The sequence below is a fragment of the Macrotis lagotis genome, chromosome X, assembly GCF_037893015.1.
Source record: "Macrotis lagotis isolate mMagLag1 chromosome X, bilby.v1.9.chrom.fasta, whole genome shotgun sequence".
Taxonomy (NCBI): domain Eukaryota; kingdom Metazoa; phylum Chordata; class Mammalia; order Peramelemorphia; family Peramelidae; genus Macrotis; species Macrotis lagotis.
In genome coordinates, this window is record NC_133666.1 from 536,809,359 (window position 1) to 536,830,207 (window position 20,849).

At 35.9% G+C, this 20,849-nt stretch overlaps 1 pseudogene; it reads right to left on the reverse strand.

Annotated features, from left to right (window-relative positions):
- Window positions 1–610: 610 nt before the first annotated feature.
- On the reverse strand, window positions 611–1,426 carry LOC141501869 (pre-mRNA-splicing factor 18 pseudogene; annotated as a pseudogene).
- Between the last annotated feature and the right edge of the window lie 19,423 nt (window positions 1,427–20,849).

The following is a 20,849-nucleotide window of genomic DNA, read 5'->3' on the forward strand; positions in this document are numbered from 1 at the left end:
TTCAGAAAATGATTCTTCTTGGCTGTTGCAAGTTTCTCAAGCAGCACCTTGAGCTGTCAGAAAACCACGGAGTGATAAAGTTAGTCATCCCTGGCCCCTTCTTGATACTTGCCTGCTCTCTTTTTGTCTTCATGAGATACTAAGCTTTGGGGCAGTTGTTAAAAAAAAAAGGTGGTTTTTTTTTCCCTATAAATATCAATATCAAGTTTTTTCTATAAATATAAATATAATTTAATTAACAATATCATAATTTACAAAAATAATTACAAGTCAACCTCAAATGTTTCTTTCTAATCATTTAGCAACAACTTCCACATCAGACAGGAAAATGTCCAATAGGAATCCCTCTTTGATTATTGTTGATGAGCACAAACTAGGGAAATAACCTTAGTCTTTGACTTTGATTTTGAGAATATTCAGAGTCAAAATATGAAACCTCAATCAAGAGTCTACTATCATATTTGATATAAGAATCAGAGTTTTTAAGTAAAAAAAAGCAATTAGGTAGAAAACAGCTGCTCCCCAAATTTGATTCTCTCTCTCCTTCATTCCTCCAGAAGGCCATAGGCTTAAGTTTCTTATTGTGTTATAGTTCCACAGAGAACAGTTGTCATAATGCACTGTATCCCATACATTTTGATCGGTCTTTTGAGATGTCTTCTGGCAAATGGTCATTAATCTTTTCAAGCCCTGGATATAGTTTTCTTGAGTCTCATCATTTAGAACATGTGCAACATACTTGGAAAAAAATCTTTTCTCCATCTGTTCTGGCATGGATACCAACCATAGTGACTCCAATAGACTAAGGAGCATTTCTGATGGCCATCTGAAAATAAGCATCATTTGCCTTCACATTTTCTCTCTGCAACAAGAATTTTACAATATCTTTTATTGATTCTTTAATATCAGCAGTAAGAGTCCTATTTTGCATTTTTCTGAAAAATGACATCAAATAGGATTGTCTGTTTCTTTTTTTATTATTATTATGTCTATTCCTGAGTAACATTGTTCAGTTTGCCCTGCACACTACATTTTACATGATCATCTCAGGCATAGAGTTCTCTAATCCAAATTCTAAGGAGAGAAGGAATTTGGCTGATATCCATTGTTTTTATGATCAGCCCTCTTTCCTAAGGACTCTCCCAATGCCTCTAATTCTTCATAAGCAATGTGGTCTTCATGAACTTTCAGATCATTCTGTGTGACTTCTTCTCCAGGTTCTTGAATCAACAATTTCCTTAAAGTGCTGTTGTTCAATCTTATCCAAAATTGCTTTGCAGTCATTCCTCAAACCCTTGTTAACCTCAGGTATGAGACTCTCTCTTTGTTACTTCTTGAAATGCCTCATAATGAGTTTCTATAAGCAATCAAACAGGTCTCCTCTTTCCCTCTAAAGCCAAGTGATCTCTTGCCTTGAAAGCGTCATGAGCAATTCTTCTTCTAGCAGTTCTAGTTGTACTACTGGATGGTTAGAAGTTAACAATTTCTGATCCCTGTCTTTTGGCTGTACTTTTGTAGCTACATTTGTCAAAGTAGGCCTCTTCCTTGGCAAGTTTACTATGTTTGAAAGACCTTTTACTTCCCCACATACACACAGCTCCTTGTCCTCCACCAGCTAGCACTTGCCAGAGAGTTCAGCTTTGAGGCTATCCAAGTGTCAATCACCTGCTGAACTTTGTGGCCCCAGAGGACTCCCTCCTTGTGACCCCATGGAGGAATCCCAAACCCTCCAATTCAACTTTGAGCCAAAGAAACACTATCAGTCTTCTTCTTGGCAGTATTGAGCTCCAAAAGTTTGAGACCCAATTTTAACCTTCAGTTTTCAACTCTGCAGGTTCCCCCAGATGGGTCTCAACTTCATCCTGGGTTAGGATGCACAGGACTTCAGTGTCTGATATCTTATCCCGATTAGTGAACCTTGGAAACTTCCTAAGACAATCCAAATGGAAGCAATTGAGTTCCGGATCATGGCACCGGTAGACTGTTCAGGTTTCACAGGCATAAGGTCTGCCCCACACCCTCCATTGTGCTTGCTGCCCCTGAGCTGCCCCAATGGCTCCCACTGCTGAAACCCCCTCTCAGTGCTCTTTGTCCTTCTTTTGCTCACCATGCTACCCCTGCACTGTATACTGACTCCTTCTTCCCGAGGGGTCCCCTTCCACAAAATCTCCTCCAAAGTCCCTGCAGAGGGCTGAAGGTGAAATGGAACTTCTCCTGATGGGGCCGAAAACCAAAGGAGGTACCATTTTTATTGTGCTTTGGGCCCTCTGGCACAATGACTGATGAAGTCAGGGTGGAGGCTCCAGGTATGGACTCCTCATTGTGCTCTGGCCTCGGGCCTCTCTTCTTTATGCCCAGAGAGTAATTAAATTACCCTTTGACCCAATAATACCACTACTATATCTATTTCTAAATATGATTAGAGAAAAAGAAAAGAGCCTATATGTTCTAAAATATTATAGCAGCTCATAGTGGCAAAGAACTGTAAATTGTCCATTAATTGGGGAAATGACCAAACAAATTGTGGTATATGATAATGATGGATTATTATTTTGCTATAAGAAATCATGAGCTCAATGATCTTAGAGAATTTTACATGAATAGGCTGGCATGAAATAACGAAGAACAAAATAAGCAGAACCAAGGGAATGACATATACAGAGATAACAATTTATTTTAAGTATAAGTTTGAAGGATTACATCATTTTACTATTATAAATACTCAATATGAAAGAAAATGCTAGTTGGTTGGTTGTTTGGTTCTGGTCCTTTCTTTTTGAAGAAGACCAAAATTACATCACTACATTAGAGACAAGTAACATTGTGACTCATTGTGGCTGATAAGAACAAAAGGAATTCGAAAGACTCTGGAAGAGGTCAGACATAAATAGTCTGTATGAACACCCAGGATGAGTATTCTAAACTTACTTAACTCATGTTTCCTTTGAGCTGCTTCCATTCTTGCTCATAGAATACGGTATCCTCCCTAATGAGTGCATGCCATGCTGGGCTTCCATATGGCACAATCAATTCCAAAGTTCTTAAGAGAGACCTCCAGAGGGTCCCTGTATTGCTTCTTCTGTATGTGCTTGCTCTTTGTGAGTTCTCTATAAAATAATCTTTTTGGCAAACCTATGTTAGGTACTTGAACAAGGTACCCAGTCCATTGGAGTTACAATCTCTGTAGTAACTTTTGAATGCTTGGCAGTTTAGCTCAAGAAAGGACCTCAGTGTCTGGTATCTTATCCTGACAAGTGAACCTCAGAAACTTCCTAGGACCATCCAAATGGAAGCAATTGAGTCTCCTGGTCATGGCACTGGTAGATTGTCCAGTTTTCACCCATGTAAGATAATAAAATCTGCTCAAGATTCTGTAGACCTTCATTTTGGCAGCCACTCTAATATGTCTTCTTTCCCTCAGAGCCTCCCAAATACTGAGTTAGTTCTGACAATGCCTGTGCCTTATCAATGTGTAGCTCCTTGGAAAGCACACAGTCAAGGTAAGTGAAGTTATCCAAAGTATTCAAAACTGCATTTGCTGTAACCAGTGGTTCCATATATGGATGGTTTGGTGCTGGCTGATAGAACATTTGGTTTTTCTTGGTGTCGATTGTTAAGCAAAAATTAGCACAAGCAACAAAGAGTTGATCAATACTTTGTCACATCTCAGCTTCAGAGGTAGCACTGATCATCTGCAAACAGAAAATTATGCATCAATACTCCCTCCACTTTTGTCTTGGCTTGTAGCCTTTACAAGTTGAAGATTTATCATCAGTGTGGTAGCTGACCTTGATGTCATATTCATCCTCAGTGAAGGCATTTGATAACATGGCCTTAAACATCATGCTGAAAAGCATGGGGGCAAGAACACAGCCTTGTTTCATTCCATTGGTGATCAGGAAATCATGAATGTATCATCCACTGTCCAGAAGCTGGCAAGCATGCCATCAGCACTGAGTAGTTGAGATGTACCATATCTTTTTGGTCCATAAATAGTCTTCAGGGCATCATAAAAATACTTTGGATTGTTACTGTCCAAAAAACCTACCCCAGCTTCATGGCACTTCACTGTGACCTCTCCAGAAAAATGTGTGTCTAGCTTCTACTTCAGTAAACTAGCTTTCATTTGACAGCCTTGTTTCACTCAGGGTTGCTATTTGGATAGGATACTTGCTGAGGTCTCTTGTTTGTCTTTCAGGTCTATTGGATTTTGTTTTGTCAATGAGGGTACACACAGTCCATGTACCGTTGCTGAATGGAATCTTTTTTAAAGAAGGTTTTGTACATTTTTTGTGTTTCAAACACAGGGTGGGATCCCTGGCTGCTGCAGTAATCAGACCAGAGTTGGGCAAGCAGACAATTTTTAGGGCACCTTTTCTATCCCCTTCCTCACACCAGGAGGTGAGTAGTGCCATCCATTAAAAGCTACTCAGATACCTAGGAAGCTGCCAAATCCTACTGCTGATTTCAGTGAGGAAACAACCCAATGGCCACCTGTGTGCAGTGTTGTCATTACAGTTCCAAGTATATCCATACCTTCTTCTTTGTCACTTGCCTGTCACCATAGGACTTTGAGATAGGAATGGTAAAATGGTATGAGTGATGTCTTTTAATTCACGTATAAATTGAATTTAAGTGAGGCAGAGTTGCACAAAATGGTTAACTTTACTCTCTTCAAAGGCATCAGATTCCAGTGGCAAGACAGAGTCAAGACAAACTGATGACTAGTCTAGATGTGTCTTTGATGTCTAAACAAGCTCTAAATACTCCATAATCTTGTTTCAGCCACCTTCATAGTCATTGGAACAAGTTGTTTTCATTTGTTCATTCCACCAGTAGAAGTCTTTTCCTGCTTGAGGTAGACATCCCCTAACTCAGTTACCCTCAACCTGGTTTAGCCTGTCTTCTGAAACTGTTTACCAGGGTGTAGTACTGTACATGCTACAGTTTCTTGAATCCACAGGTGAGAGTTAGGTGGTTCAAATTTACTTCAAAGGTGGAAAGCAGTCCTGAAAAAAGGAATTTGGCAGCCCTCATGCCAGAGATATGCATCCAGAGACAAACTGATAGATAAAATTACCTATAGAATAATTTTACTATATATAGATATATATTACATCTATAGCTATTTGTAATGGTGATTATCTCCAGGATGAGGAGAGGGACAAAAATAGGAAAAAATGAATTTATATAACTTTACCATATATTTAAAAGGCATAACAAGTGCATATTTCATTTTCAGTTTCATGCACAATTATCATTTTATACTGATATGGAAATACTTATTTTAATCCATAAATTAAAAAATAAAATCGATGAATAAATGAATTAAGAAATAGATAAAACTAGTATGACAGCAGAAAAAATTATTCAAATTAGTCTATAGTCTGTTTTTAGGCCCCCCCCCCCGCCGTTTTTGCTCTTCCTGATTTAGGTAGCAGCATTGTATTGTTTTGCAAAAGGAATTGGCAGGAGTCCACCAATTTTTTCCAAATAGTTAATATTAGAAATAATTGTTCTTTAAATGTTTGTTTGAACTTGTTTGTAAGTTCATCTGTCCTTGGGGATTTTTTCTCTGAGAGTTCACTGATGATTTGTTCAATTCCTTTATCTAAAATATGGCTATTTGAGTATTCTATTTCTACTTCTTTTAATCTGGGCAATTTAAATTTTTATAAATATTCATCTATTTTTGAAGACTTTTAGATTCATTGGTATATAATTGGGCAAAATAGCTTTTAATAAATGCTTTAATTTCCTCTTTATTGATGGTGGATTCACTCTTTTAATTTATGATACTGATGATTTTGGTCTTATTCTTTCCTTTCTTAAATCAAATGAACCATTGGTTTATTTTTTTTTATAAAACCAGCCTCTAGTTTATTTATTACTTCAATGATTTTCTTACTTTCAATTTAAATTAACTCCTCTTTTATTTTCAGGATTTTTAATTAAGTATTTAATTGGAGATTTTTAATTTATTCTTTTTTCAAGGTTTTTTTTTTTGCAAAAGTAATTCATGGTTCTTTCTTTCTTATTTCATTCTGTAAGCATTTAGAGACATAAATTTTCCCCTAAGTACTACTTTTGCTGCATCCTATAAATTTTGGCATGGTGCCTCATTGTTGTCATTCTCTTTAATAATTGTTTCTGTGATTTCATTTTTGACTCATTTATTCTTTCAGATTAGTTTATTTAGTTTCTAATTAATTTTTATCTGACTTTTCATTGCCTTTCTAATGTAATTTTATTGCATCATGATCTGGAAAATAGTTATATTTAATATTTCTACTTTTCTGTATTTTTATGACTTAATCTATGGTCAGTTTTTGATATTTTTGTGACTTAATCTATGGTCAGTTTGTGTGTAGGCATCATGTGCCACTAAGGAAAAAGTTTATTCCTTTTTATTTACCATCTAATTTTCTCCAAAGGTCTTTCATTTCTCTTTCATTTCTTTTTAAGTTTTTTTTACAAGGCAGTGGGGTTAAGCGATTTGTCCAAGGTCACACAGCTAGGTCATTATTATGTGTCTGAGACCAAATTTGAACTCAGGTCCTACTGATTCTAGGGCTGGTGCTCTATCCACTGCACCACTGTGCCACCTAGATGCCCTTTATTATTTCTAACTTTTATAAAATTCTGTTCACCTCCTTAACTTTTTTCTTGTTTATTTTTTGGGGGGAGGGATTGGGATAGATTTATCTAGTTCTGAGAAGGTAAAATGAGATTTTACTATTAATTTTCTTTTATAGCTCATCTAGCTGCTTTAGAAATTTTAATATGATGCCATTTAGTGCATATGTTTAACATTGTTATTACTTCTGTCTATGGTATATTTTAGTCATATGTAGTTTCTTTCCTTAGCTCTTTTAATAAAATCTATTTTTTCTTTGACTGAGAGTGTGATTGCTATCCCTCACATTTTTTAAAACTTCAGCTGATGCATAATATAAAAATACATCACACACTCTCTCTCTCTCCTTCCTCATCAGTGTTTTGCTTCAGATTGCTGCCTCTATCAGCTCCCTCCTTTTCTGTAGGGCATGATAGGTTTCTATATCCAATTGAGCATATATGTTATTCTTTCTTTTGAGTTAATTCTGATGAGAGAAAGATTTAAGTAATGATTCACTCTCCCCATCTGTCCCTCCATTGTAACAGGTCTTTTGTACTTCTACATGTGATATAATTTACCCCATTCTGAGTCTCCCTTTCATCTTTTCCCAGTTCAATCCTTTCTTATTCCTTAATTTTTTTTAATGTCATCCCATCAAAGTCAACTTAAGCCTGCACCCTCTGTTCATGCATATTCTTTTTAAGTTTCCCAATAATGAAGTAGTTCTTAAGTATTACAAGTACCTGTAAACAGTTTAATCTGGTTTTTTTATGTTTTTGCAAGGCAAATGAGGTTAGGTGGCTTTCCCAAGGCCACACAGCTAGGTAATTATTAAGTGTCTGAGACAGGATTTGAACCCAGGTACTCCTGATTTCCAAGGCCAGTGCTCTATCCACTGTGCCACCTGGCTGCCCCAGAATTATATTCTTTAATGAGCTCTTCTACTTCCTTTTCTATTTGGTCAATTGTGCTTTTTTAAGATGTTTTCTTCAGTGAACTTTTAAATATCTTGTTCCATTTTTGTGCTTCCTTTACTAAGTTATTGACTCTTTTTTTCATGATTCTCTTGCATCACTCTCATTTATTTCCCCAATTTTTCTTCTACTGATATTATTTGATTTTTTTCAAAACAATTTTTGAGCTTTTCCAGGGGTTCTTTCTGGTCCTGAGACCAATTCACATATTCCTTTGAGGATTCTTAGAGGCATTTTGACCTTGCTATCCTCTTCTAAGTTTGTGTTTGACTTTTTCTGTCACCATAGTAACTTTTTTTTACGATCAAGTTCTTTTTCTGTTTGTTTGTTATTTTACTCATTTTCCAGCCTATTTTTCTAACTTTTAAAGTTAAGCTCTGCTCCTGAGATGGAGAGGGCTCTGTCCCAGGCGTCCTGCATTTGGGTACAGGGCCCCTTGACTGGTCTGCTGTGCAGGGACCTGGCAGCTGGCTTGCTGCCTTGGGTCTACAAGAGCTTCTTAGTTGTCCTGCTGTTCTGGGGCTACATGGACAAGGCCAAGGTACCTTTCCTCTGACCTTCACAGAAACTTAGGGTCTTTGACTTTCTTATGGGGTATAGCTTACTGTCGGCTTGCACAGCCACTGTCTGCACTGGACTATGCCCTTCTTTCACTTGAATAAGGAGAACTTTCCTGCAAACCTTCTAAGTTTTCTTGAGCTGCAAAATGGTTGATTATTTTTATTGGTTCTGAGACTACAGAATTCACTTTGAGGCACTATTTTATAGTTGTTTTGAGGTGAATTTGGGAGAACTGAGGTGAATTCTTGCCTCATTGACCATCTTTGCTCTGCCCCCTCCAGAAATACTTTCATAATTTTCACAAGCAATGATCAAACAATCTGTGAAATAAAAATCATCCTTGATAAATTAAATTTTTAAGCCCCTTTACCTAAGCTATGAGGGAAACTAATTTCTCATTAAATCTCTCCATTGTTTTGGAACTTCACAACATTCTTCCAACAATTTCTCTCCCAGAGTTCATAATATTTATGACTTCGCTGTGACTTAGGATCTAAGGGACTGAAAATCTGGCAAGTCTCTAAAGAACTTCTCAGTTATTCACGAAGTATATGATATTTTTTCCAAACTCTAAGTATTTCTAGCATTCATTTATAAAATAGAATACTATTGTGCTATAGGAAATAATGTGCAAACAGATTTCAGAAAATCCTGGAAAGATATATATGAATTGAGCAGAACTAGAAAAACACTATACATAATAACAGTAACATTGTACATTGATCAGCTGTGATAGACTTATCTCTTCTCAGCCACACATGATAGTTCCAAAAGACTCAGGACGGAAAATGTTATACACATCTTGGGGGGGAGGGGGGAGAAGTGAGGGAATGGAGATCAAATGCAGATAGAAACATACTATTTTCATTTTGAGGGGGGTTTTTTGGGGTTTTTTTATTTTATTCTAATTCTCTTTTCACAACATAACTAATATGGAAATATGTTTAATATAATTGCACATGTTTAACCTATATCAGATTACTTGCTTTCTTGGGAAGGAGGAAGGGAGAAAGAAAACTTTGAAACTCAAATCTTATAAGAAATGAATGCTGATAATTATCTTTACATGTAATTGAAAAAAATACTATTTACAAAAAAGTATATTATTCATTTTAAATAAAATATACTCAATTTTAAAACTCCTAGGTCTAACAGGTTCCATTTAAAAACAGTTAATTTTTCATTTATCTAATTGTATCTATCTATATATATATATATATATAGAAAATTTCAAATTAACAGCTTTTCTTATGAAAAATTTTATAAGAAAAATTAGAAGTCCAACAATAATTCCAATAGTATTTTGCATTTTAAAAATATGTCACAAACTTTTGTCAGCCACATCAATTTTATTGAATGCATGTCTGAATCCTCTTATATAGTAAATTGCTTCATCCAGCTATCTGTTTGGCATTCCATATTAATTTCATTAAAAGACCTTTAATTCTTATTCATGAAATTTCTACATCCATTACCAAAATGTCATACATCAAGTGTATTTTCCGTTAAGTGTGATCTACCTATAGAAAGTCTCAATTGCAATTATCTTAATAGAAGAACACATCTCACTTTGTTTTGCTTTTTTTTTGTTTTTTTGCAAGGCAAATGGGGTTAAGTGTCTTGCCAAAGGTCACACAGCTAGGTAATTATTAAGTGTCTGAGGCCACTTTGAACTCAGTTACTCCTGACTCCAGGGCCGGTGCTCTATCCACTGCATCACCTAGCCATCCCCCACATCTCACTTTAAATGAGACACCATTACTATTAGTTTTGAGGCAGCCTCAATCAAATCTGAATTTATAATCCCAAATAGTATCATTCAAAATCTCAGTTTTCTCAAATTATTGAGTCTACTGGTTTCAGTTAGCTCCATTTCAAAATTTATGGTGGTTTCTTTCTTCAAAAATTTTAGCATTTACAAAATCTTCTAATCACAATTTGGAAATATACAATAATTTCAGTTACAAATTTCATCTATAATTAGTATATATTATCACAATTTTCTACAAAAAAGGAAAGGTTTTCTTTGTTTGTCTGACTTTATGTAACCACAACATACTCAAGACTGAAATAATAGACAGAAATTCATTTTTTTAAAAAAAAAACTTGTGTCCTATTGAAAGTTTGAAGTGAAAATAAATCCCTGTTTACTGGATCAATGAGTTTCAAATCAGAAATCCAGAAAGTTGAGAGAATTGTTTTATTTATGAACCTTCATTATTTTCCTTGAGCTTTCTAAACTGTCTGACTGAAGATTTTTATAGTATTCTTTATGGCTACTTATTTATTCCTCCTAGCAATCTTCCAAGGGGTAGAATTTACAAAAAATTCTAGACAAGACACAAGACTAAGAGAGAAAAAGAAGGGTTCCCTACTGTTGAAATATGAGTATTCAACTGGCAAAGGACTCTAGACAACAGTTTGTTTTAGGCTAGTACACATATACAAGTTTCCCTCATCAATCTCGTATTGTCCTAAATGAATGATTATGTACTCAATCAAGTAAATGGATAGAAGATTCCCACTTAGCAGGTCATGTGATTCAGCTGATGGTCTTTCACCAAAATATAGTCACAGAATGGGTATTCAATTTATTTTCTAATAGTCATGGGAAGCTAAGAGAAATACAGCAAGAAAAGAAAGAGAAAAGGGGAAAGAGAAAAACAGAGAGAGAGAGAAACAGACAGACAGACACACAGACACAGAGACAGACAGAGACAGAAAGAGAGACACAGAGACAGAGAGAGACAGAGACGGGGGAGAGAGAGAGAGAGAGAGAGAGAGAGGGAGAGAGAGAGAGAGAGAGAGAGAGAGAGAGAGAGAGAGAGAGAGAGAGAGAGAGAGAGAGAATGAGAATCTGCTGGAAAACTGGATAAATTAATAGAAAGTAGATCCACCCTCTCCCCTTCCCTGCTACCACCAAAACAAAAGAACTCTTGGTTTGAGTAGTCCAAGCAAAGTACTCTATTTCTGGATGCTAGGAGTACTCAGGTTTAAGATTTAGTTCAGGGGTGGTGCAGTGGATAAAGCACGGGCCCTGGAGTCAGGAGTACCTGAGTTCAAATGCGGCCTCAGACACATAATAATTACCTAGCTGTGTGGCCTTGGGCAAGTCACTTAACCCTGTTGCCTTGCAAAAACTTTAAAAAAAAAACTTAGTTCAGATTCAGGGTAGACTTGACTGTGCTCCACCAGAATCATGGGGGTACTCAGCTGGTTGTCACTATGCAGACATCCTTCCTTGGTTGATTCCCGATCTCAGGTCAACCACTAATGGTTCCACTCATGGCACCAATTTTTTTAAACTGAGAACAAAAGATTTTAAGTTGAAATCATTTAGAAGGAAGATTATTAAGTCATCAGATAGCAAAAAAGGGGCTGGGATAGTCCAGTCCTTCCATATGTTTGTAAGTTGGACATTCTATCACACAGGATTCAAAGAAACAAGGAACTAGTAGCTGATTGGATGGCAGGGAAGCAGTTTCTAGATAAGATTCATGATGGTTTGAGATGGGTAATAGGGAAAATTCATTAATTCATTTCCGTCAATCTTTGGATATGATGAGATTTCTGGCCTGAATAACTTAGACCCTGAATTAAGCAATAAATGTTTCTCATTTCCAAGCAACCCGTCTGGTATCTTAGTCACATTTTAATAGTATTTTTTCCAATTATATGTAAAAATAGTTTTCAGCATTCATTTTTGTAAAATTTTGAATTCCAAAGTTTTTTCCCTTCCTCCCTTTTCTCTCCCTCCCCCAAGATAGCAAGCAATCTGATATAAGTTATGTATGTAATCATGTTTTAATGTGAAAGAAGAATCAGAACAAAACGGGAAAAACCACAAGAAAAAAACAAACAAACCAAGAAACAAATAAAAAGCTAAGAACAGTATGCTTGGGTCTGTATTCAGACTTCTTTGGATGTGGATGATATTTTCCTAAGTACTTCTAACATCTAGTTTTTCTATTCTATCAAACTCAGTGCTTCCAATGATTTAGACCAGGAAAAATGTCTTTTGGCTTGATCTCAGTTAAATTGTTGGTTAGCTTCCTCAACAGGTCAGTTCTTCTCCTTTCTGATAAGTTTCTTACCTTCAAAAGGTCATCTGGGTGCAGCCAGTGGATGGAGCACCAGTCCTGGGCTCAAGAGAACCTGAATTCAAATCTGACCTCAGACATTTAATAATTACCTAGGACACTTAATAATTACCTAGTTGTGTGACCTTGGGAAAGTCACTTAACCCCATTGCCCTGCAAAGCAAAAACAACAACAAAAGATCCCTCATGGATATGTTTTCTTTTTCTTGTCTTTCCTCTACTGCCATATGGACAACATAACTTATAGAGAAGTAAAATGGACCTCTTAGCAGTATGTGTTTATGCCTTCCCCCCTTCATTTCTGGACCTTGGTCTTTTCTTTCCCCATAGTCACTGACTTTTTCCTATTGTCCCCCTCCTATAAGATTCCCATTAGCAACTGATTGCTAATACTTAGCATAACCCTAACCAATGTGAGGGGAGAAAGTTCAGTACACATTAATGGACACATTTTCTAAGAAAGCAAATGACTAGGGATCACTCATCCAGATAACACTAAAATCAACATCTCTACTGGAAGCAATCTCTGCTGCCACATATTTCCCAACAGAGCTGCCGATAGGTCTGCAAGCTGTTTTTGTCACAGCTGCTCCAGAAATTGGATTCTTCTTTAAAACTACAACTTCTGACCTTCAGTTTTTATTTGTTTTTTTATTCCCTTAGGGAAAGCTAATATTAACCCAGGGACTATTCCAGCACTTTTGGGACTAGCAGCACACAGTTCTACAGTTAGAAAAACCATTAGTCGTTTAAGTCTTATATTTTATTTTACTCAGAACCTTTGGGTCCAAAAAAGCACTTTCAAATCTTATTATAACCTTGTGTGAGGAGTCTGGGTCCCTTCAAATAAACCTGGAGTATCTCAATTGAGCATCCTCCAAGGAGTTGTGGTGAGATGTGAATATATTTCTTTTTTTCTCTCAGCTGACTTGTGATCCATACATGTCACCTCAGGGTCAAGATAACATTGGTCCTTGTTCAGTTTCAATAATGTTATGAAAGTATGCTAAGATTGTCTGAGAAAAGTTGTCATGTTCAAGTTAATCTATAAAAACAATGTGGATGTGTGTGTGCTTTATCCTGTACAAGAAAAACAGTTGGTTACTTGTCAGAGAAAATTTTTAAAAGATCAAAATAATTATGCAATGCTAAAACAGTAAAAAAAAAAAATAGATCCATCATCCTTAATTTGTATTCATTCTATGTATTCTCACACCAAAAAAAGTATGTATTATTTCTTTGCTTTTCCCAATTGAATATTAGTTTTCTCATGAGATTTCCATACTTTACACTGATTTCTAATTTAGATAATAAAGAGTCATTGCCAGGTTAACCATCACCTGCTATCATCACCTTGTTAATATGTACTCTATAGTCTTCCTGGACCAGATTGCTGGCATTTCAACTATTTGATATTCTGCAATTTTTCCAGCTCTAGCTGGTGTGAGAGTTGAATATCTTTTCTCAAAAAACACAATGCTTATATGATTGAGAATTACTATGATTATTTGAAATGACTCCTCCAATTTGTAACAGGTTAAATGAAATCTTGGTGGTTTCTGTCTAAGATAATATAGTCTTGCTCAAATAATGGTTGCTGAGGAAATGGGAGGAATGTGTCATTTAGTGACCCCATAGCAATGATAGTACCTGTCTCCAGAGACAAATTTCCTGACCCCACTCAATGGGACATAATCTAACTGTTCGGTGGATAAGACTATAATCGGAAAACTGGGTAAAGGATCTCTCCCTCAAAAAACAAAAGTTTGAATCTAATAATTAAATACATCTTACTCTGATTCAATTTGTTGACTAGTGTTTGCTTTCAAAATTATAAGTGTTTGCTTTAAAATAAAATCCTTCTCCTCTCTTACTGAACCCAAGGGGCAATTGCAAAGGCATTTAATTAACAATAATAATGAAAAAATTAATGCCATCTTCCACTTGATTTGAATCTTTGTAAATAGCCACTACCTGCAGTCAGGACTGGTTGTTTGATTTGATTATATTCTCATTGTCCTTAATAGTACCATTCAAGTAAGTGGCAAGGTCCTCTGACCAGGAGGCAAGCTGAATGCTTTTTTTCACCATATCTCTATGGAAAAAATGAGAAAACTGGTCCAGATTCATTAAGATAAGTTACTTCACCCCATGAATGACATATCCAACATGCACTGGTACTGCCAGGAGCAGCAAATTCATTTCTATAGGTACAGGGACTCTTTAAAGGAAGTATAATCATTTCTTGCAATTCTTTTTAATTGTTCAATCCAAGAGGTTGGGGGTACTTTTGGGGACTACACCATTCTTAAAATGAAAGAAGTAGCAGAACAAGATAGAAATGTTCATTATGTTTAATTTTTGCCACATTCCTAGATTCAATTCATGTGTTGGATCCAAATCAGATTTCATATAAAGTTGGAATAGCATCTTTTTTGATTGTCAATCAATAATGATACAGTTTGCTGCAAAAAAGATTCAGTGATGTATATGTGGCAACTTTGCTCACATTGTTCAGCATCTTAAAAAGAGATTCTACAGCATGAGTGTCCAACCTTTTAGCATTTCTGGATCACATCACACAGCAAAAACTTGTCAAGGGTCTTATATAGAATTTAGAATTTATTTATGAATAAAATGTATTATATAATAAAGTAAAATATAATATAATAATGGAAAATAATTCATATAATAAGCATTTACTTCAAACAAAAAAACAAGAACATGCCATTTTAGAAGTTTACTCTGAGTCTGCTTTTCAGTACCAGTGCATCTTTATCTGGTTTGATAGAGGTTATAGTGATGTGAAGAATATTTTCAAGATGTTCATCTAAAATTTTTGTTCTATTTTTACTTTTTGTAAGCTTCATATGGGAAAAAGTTGCTTGCAAATATATGTACTTCCCAAAAGAGTGTCATGATCAGGGCATGTTCTTAAAATGCTGGATATTTTTCTTTAGGCAAGTACAACTTATAAAAGTCCAGCAAAGATACTTAAATAAATTTTTCTTTAATTTCATGTCTGATTTCTATTCTATACATCTATTTGCAAGGCAACATGTTGCTGCCAACTGAAAATGGAGTAGCAAATATACTGAAATGCAGTTGATGTTTTCTAAAATCTTGAAATCTATTCTCAAAGTCCTCTGACAAAAATGACAATGCTATATACAATAAAGTTGTCAGTTGCAATTATAATGAGTCGTATAATGTTTTGAAAATAAATATTCTAATTCATACATATATAAAAATCTTTTTTTTTTGTAAAAAGACAAAACAAAGAACTGTGAAATCACATAATGTAAGTTATGTGAAAAAAGTTGAGTCATGTTAGTTAAGCATCTATGATGTTGCAATGATGGTGCTTGCACTTGCCTGTTCCTTCATTTTCCATTTATATGGTGAGAGTTACATAAATGGACTTTGAGGACAGCAAGCCATGGGTTAGACTCACATGCCAGGCACTAAGACAAAGGTAATATGTATGGTTTGTGTAGTTCATTGCCCAAATATGTCCTCTTCATAGCTTAGATTACCTGTGCTAGAATTCAGTTAAAAAGTAAAGGACAAAGTAGGCAGCATTGTCTTATTCCTGTATAAATAATGAGATTCAGAGAACAACTATCCTTGGAATGAATAGAAGTCTTTCTACTATGATGGTCTTTGTATAACATGAATGGCCTTATCATGCAAGCTAGACTGTTTCAATGCCAGGATGGTGTTAATGGTTTGCATGAGCCAAGTGTTTTTGTCAAATCCAAATCCTATATATAATTATCTGTGAGAAATGCAATGAGCATGTATTGATTGGTGGTGAAGCTCTTCTGACTCCTGCTAATGCAATCATTAGTACTCTAATGTTAAAACTAAGGTGTGGATCACAACTATGGCATTAACCTAGGATTTGGGTCTTCAGATGGAAAGGAAATTCTAATCATTACAGAATAAAATGGTATTAGAAATTTGCCATTTCTTTGGGACAATTATATTTGTGCAAAATGCTAAAAATAGTTACTAAGGTATGTTTCCTCTAGATTAATCTCTTTTTGTTTTCAGTAAATAATGCTACCATACTTCCCCATGTATATAAGACACACCCTTTTCCAAAAAATTTGGCATCTAAAACCTGGGAGCATCTTATACAGCAGTTGTAGATTTTTTTAACCTGCATTTCCCACTTGTTCATGCTTGTTGTCTTTGTGCTCATTGTTTCACATTTCTTACAGGTTTATTAGGTTACATTAGGTTACATTTTGCTAAGTTGTGCCCAGAAATGGCTCACTGACTTTCGTACAGTGCTGAATTCAAGTTCAAAGTGATCCAGTTTGCAAAAGTGAATGGAAATTGTGCTATTGAAACTAAATTTGGTCCTCCTCCAACTGAGAAAAACAATCCAAGACTGGCTATGGGAAGAAGAAACCCAACTGAAAATGCCCTAGCAGAAGTAGGCCATGGGAGGCAAGTCAGCCAAATGGACTGAGTTAGAGAGAGAATTGAAGAGATGGATTGAAGAGCAAAGGGCCATTGAAATTCCTGTGTCAACAAAGATGGTTCAGCAGGAGGCAAGAAGAATTGCTGACGAAAAAGAAATTACTGATTTCAAAGGACACAATTGGTGCTTCAGATTCATGAAACAGAATGGACTAAGCATGTGTCCACGCACCAGACTTGTCCAGGGAGAGCTTGTGGTCAACCATAGACCATAGCACAAGTAGGAGAGTAGTCAGAGCCTCTCCTAAGACAGTGATTCATCATCACAAGCTAATGGATGGGAGTTTTGACAGTGATGAGGAATTGTATGAATTTTATGATGAATAAAACTTGAATTCAATAACTTTTTGTAATTCATTTTTTCAAGTTTTGGACTCCTAAATTAATGTGCATTTTATACATGGGGAAATATGGTATATAGTCTGGGAGATTCATTCTTACAATGTCTTGGATGAGCCCAAATGTCAAGATGTATAAATGAATCCAGAAATGGATTTTTCATATCAGCCAGAGTATTAAAGATAGTAGCATAGGAGGAAATTGGTACTGGGACCAACTACATCTTTAAAATATAAAACTGATATTGGGATCTGGCAAAGGCATTCAACTTGAGGAAAGCTTGAGACGGTTAGTCCTAAACTGTCTCAGAATCTGAACTGTTCCTTCTTTAGGATTCGCTGTTATCAACATTGTTAAAATTCTCTATACCATTACACTTAAAATCCTCATGTGCTTTTTTGATAAAATTTATTATTCTTACCTGTAAGTCTATTCTATTTTTGCAGTTGTTAAAATTTTAATCCATTCCTTTAGAAAACTTGATAAATGAATTGTTAAAAATTTTAGTTGGTACTCTGTTGTTTAAAGTTCTATTACCAGTTCAACATCTGTTGAACATCCAAATCAGTAGATTCATCATTAATTTTATTAGGTCCATATGCCGCCTAAGGGACTTGTCCTATGCCAAGTTCATTGCTATTTAGATTCACTTCTTTACTCTTCTCAAGTCTCTTGGACTGGGCCATCTCTAATGGGACTTAATCAGATTGCTTTTTAAATAGACCTGTTAATAAGCTTTCTGCTTCCTCAATATGGACTGAAACAATGACTCTTTACTGCTGACCCTCTATGGCTGTCTGGACTGCCCCAAGACACATGGAAGAAGACAGAACATGTTCTGTTAGCAAAGATGAAGATTTATGAAACCTTTGCAGAGGAAAACTACTTAATAAGAACTGGTATTGTAGGATCACTGACTACAGTACATAAATGGTTTTAAAAGGGCACAGTCCTTATTGATATTTCTTCTATGTTTTTTTTAAGATTTTTTTCAAGGCAAATGGAGTTAAGTGGCTTGCCCAAGGCCACACAGCTAGGTAATTATTAAGTGTCTGAGTTTGGATTTGAACTTAGGTACTCCTGACTCCAGGGCCGGTGCTCTATCCACTGCACCACCTAGCCACCCCTCTTTTACTTTTTAATAGTGATAGATATTATCTATCCCCCCCACCATTAAAACAAACTTCCTTATGAGATTTTCTGGTAGACTTTGATACACCTCCATGGCACTTACAGAGCCTTGAGAGTGGATCACATCTTTGACACATCAAATCTATAGCTAATACAAAGTCCACTAAATAATGTCCTAGGCCAATCTTTTTCTCATCTAATATCATTAGTGAAGAGCCAATTTCAGATTAAAATCTAATTTCAGGATATTAAAGCTTTCCTTCCCATTACTAATCTTAAACTTCTCTGTGTTTAATCTTAAATCACCCTTATTTACTAACCTTAATACTTTCCCTAAAACTGGCCCTGAACCATACTACTCAGTCTGAAGTTGTAGCTTTGATACTCTTAGATAATACTTTCTTATCTTGATCTCATAATATTTCATTATACAGAAAAGAAATCTATGGGCACTCAACCACTTGTTTGGAATTTAAAAAATTAAGGAAATTAACCAGGGGAAATTGTGAATAGAAGAAATCTCATCCAAAATGGAAACCCTACTATTTTAGTATTTAATTCCCAGATCAGCTTTAAAAAAAAATGAACATACAAAGATCTTTAAAAGACTTGAAAAATGTGACTCAAGATGTTAACATATTTTGTGTAATAATCATCTTAAAACGCTGTCATTCAACTAATGTTGAATCTTCTGGCAATGCAGGTATCAAAAAACTGACATGTGGCTCCATCTGGTGTTGAAGACATCTGGTGTTACCATTTTGTATTTGTCATACCTGGTACAAGACTGCTCCATATTATGACCTTTCCTCTCATTGTTCCTCAACATGAGGTTCAGGACCACCAAATACCAGAATCAATGATTCTGTGCTTTCAGAAGGTGATTTAACTAATACATACACAAAAGCAGAAGAAAATATGGCCCATTATTTGAGGATTAGTCTTTGTAAATTAAAAAGTATAATGTGTTACATGCAATCCTCTCTCATTACAAGGGGGAACTAGCCTTTTTAAAAATTTTAATTAACCATGTAAAAAAAAGCCTAAGCTCTTCCTCTCCTTCAGTTTTGATACCAGTACTTGAAATGAAAGCACATAAAATCTGAGATGGAGTTGGGCAGAACCACCTAGTGTGACTTGGAGATTTCATTAGTGCATTTTGCAGAAGTAGCTAAATTTGCCTGAGGTAAGGAATATAAACAATTTGGCTGTAGCTTTTGCCCTCCTCCTCTTCCTCCCAACTCCTTAACTCACTGAATATTCCCTTTTGGAACTGATGCAGTGTTGCCTTTGACTCCTAGCAGGGCTCTTATACATGCTATTTTCTAAATCTATATGAATCACTAAACGTCCTGAACTGTGTTTGGTCCTGAGGTAACTTACTTCTCTAGGTCTGGATGTGCTCCACCTAATAATTAATTATTTTTCTCCCCCTTTTCTTCTGCTGCTGGTACCACCACACTTGCCTGTTCATGGGTGGACCAATACTAGCAACTACTTCTCCCTTTCTTACACAAGCTATCAACAGTCAAAATCACAATAATATATTTTTCTATGGTTTAGTTACCAGAGGATAGAATATATGTGAATCTAGAACTCAAGCACCAAAGTATCTAGTAGTATATTGAAAAGAAATCTCTCTAGTCAAGCACTAAGGTGAGCCTTAAACTTTCTAAGTCATTTTCTTCTGGATAGTTCCACAAGTCCATTTTGGTTCATGATCCTCTCTGAGCTCTCTCATACCAAAACATTCTATTCTCTCCCATTCTCAGAAGAAATGATTCCTACCACCATGCCAGTGGTTTTTGCTATTGCTATAACTCCTCAGCAAATATCATTTTTGTAGAAATTAATTAACTAATTGATATTGGGGAGCTAGCAATTGGTTATATGATATTGGAGAGATGGGGGGGGACATCTTGGATGGGAGTATATGAGTATTAGACAATCCTAATACAACAGGGAGAAGTCTAGAACCCTAAAGGGAGAGCAGTAGGTATTCTGGAGACCCAACCTTCTAGTCTGAGTGTGGGTTAGAAAATCTCAGAGCATGCATTCATGTGCAATATATATAATATATATGGATATGCAGTTTGGGATGTTTGAAAAGCCATTGAGGGGCAGCTAGGTGGCATAATGGATAAAGCACCAGCCCTGGAGTCAGGAGTACCTGGGTTCAAATCCGGTCTCAGACACTTAATAATTACCTAGCTGTGTGGCCTTGGGCAAGCCACTTAACCCCATTTGCCTTGCAAAAACCTAAAAAAAAAAAAAAGCCATTGAAATTGTGAGATTACAGGTCAGTAGTGAGATTGGGGTATTTAGATTTGACTATTTTCAGTACTAAAATGGTAACCAAATCCATAGGAGCTGATGAGGAGTATAGAGGGAGATAAAATGAGAGTTCAGGACAGAACTCTGAAGGATACTTGTGCTTAGTAAGAGTCATCCAGAAGAGGTTCCAGGAAAGGAGACAGAAAAGGAGCAGATAGGTAGGAGGAGAATCAGGAGAGAGTGGTATTATGAAAAACTAGAGAGAAGAGAGTATCAAGGAGAAGAGAGTATTCAACAGTTTCAAAGAATGCAGAGAGGACAAGGAGAATGAGGATAAGAAAGTGACATTGGATTTGACAA